Raw genomic sequence first — 1,734 nt, forward strand, 5'->3', positions numbered from 1 at the left:
TAACTAATGAAGTCAGAAAGGGTTGAAAATTGATGACGTGGCTTTGAATGGTGCATTTTGAGCATAGAAAAACTATGGAGTTCAAATAAGTTCAAAATAAATGAAATCACTTTGTAACAGACGAGTTTCCGTATGAAACCCTGATACTTCGAAAGAGATTGTCCGTTTTGTACACGAAGTGCATCCGGTTTTTTCCGTAACCCACTCTACTTTCTTGCACATGCTATGTGGGTCAAATGATGATACTATGCCAACTTTCAACCTTTTCAGAGTTCATTTGAAATGCTTTTCAATTTCAGGGTCTTATAGCTCAAAATAATCAGTAAATGCATGAAAAATAACAAATAAAGTCAGAAAGGGTTGAAAATTGATGATGTGGCTTTGCATGGTGCATTTTGAGCACACAAAAACTATGGAGTTCAAATAAGTTCAAAAAAATGAAATCCCTTTGTAACAGACGAGTTTCCGTATGAAACCCAGATACTTCGAAAGAGATTGTCCGTTTTGTACACGAAGTGCATCCAGTTTTTGCCGTAACCTCTCTACTTTCTTGCACATGATATGTGGGTCAAATGATGATACCATGCCAACTTTCAACCTTTTCAGAGTTAATTTGAAATGCTTTTCAATTTAAGGGTCTTATAGCTCAAAATAATTAGTAAATGCATGAAAAATAACAAATAAAGTCAGAAAGAGTTGAAAATTGATGATGTGGTTTTGAATGCTGCATTTTGAGCACAGGATAACTATGGATTTCAAATAAGTTCAAAAAAATGAAATCCCTTTGTAACAGACGAGTTTCTGTATGAAACCCTGATACTTCGAAAGAGATTGTCCGTTTTGTACACGAAGTGCATCCGGTTTTTTCCGTAACCCACTCTACTTTCTTGCACGTGCTATGTGGGTCAAATGATGATACTATGCCAACTTTCAACCTTTTGAGAGTTCATTTGAAATTCTTTTCAATTTCAGGGTCTTATAGCTCAAAATAATCAGTAAATGCATGAAAAATAACAAATAAAGTCACAAAGGGTTGAAAATTGATTATGTGGCTTTGCATGGTGCATTTTGAGCACAGAAAAACTATGGAGTTCAAATAAGTTCAGAAAGAAATGAAATCCCTTTGTAACAGACGAGTTTCCGTATGAAACCCTGATACTTCGAAAGAGATTGTCCGTTTTGTACATGAAGTGCATCCAGTTTTTGCCGTAACCCTCTCTATTTTCTTGCACATGATATGTGGGTCAAATGATTATACCATGCCAACTTTCAACCTTTTCAGAGTTCACTTGAAATGGTATTCATTTCTAGGGTCTTATAGCTCAAATAATTAGTAAATGCAGGAAAAATAACAAATGAAGTCAGAAAGGGTTGAAAATTGATGATGTGGCTTTGAATGGTGCATTTTGAGCACAGAAAAACTATGGAGTTCAAATAAGCTCAAAAAAATTGAAATCCCTTTGTAACAGACAAGTTTTCGTATGAAACTCTGATACTTCGAAAGAGATTGTCCGTTTTGTACACGAAGTGCATCCAGTTTTTGCCGTAACCCTCTCTACTTTCTTGCACAGGCTATGTGGGTCAAATGATGATACCATGCCAACGTTCAACCTTTTCAGAGTTCATTTGAAATGCTTTTCAATTTCAGGGTCTTATAGCTCAAAATAATCAATAAATGCATGAAAAATAACAAATGAAGTCAGAAAGGGTTGAAAATTGATGACGTGGCTTTGA

This window comes from Triticum aestivum, unplaced genomic scaffold (genome assembly GCF_018294505.1).
Source record: "Triticum aestivum cultivar Chinese Spring unplaced genomic scaffold, IWGSC CS RefSeq v2.1 scaffold63265, whole genome shotgun sequence".
In the NCBI taxonomy this organism is placed as follows: Eukaryota; Viridiplantae; Streptophyta; class Magnoliopsida; order Poales; family Poaceae; genus Triticum; species Triticum aestivum.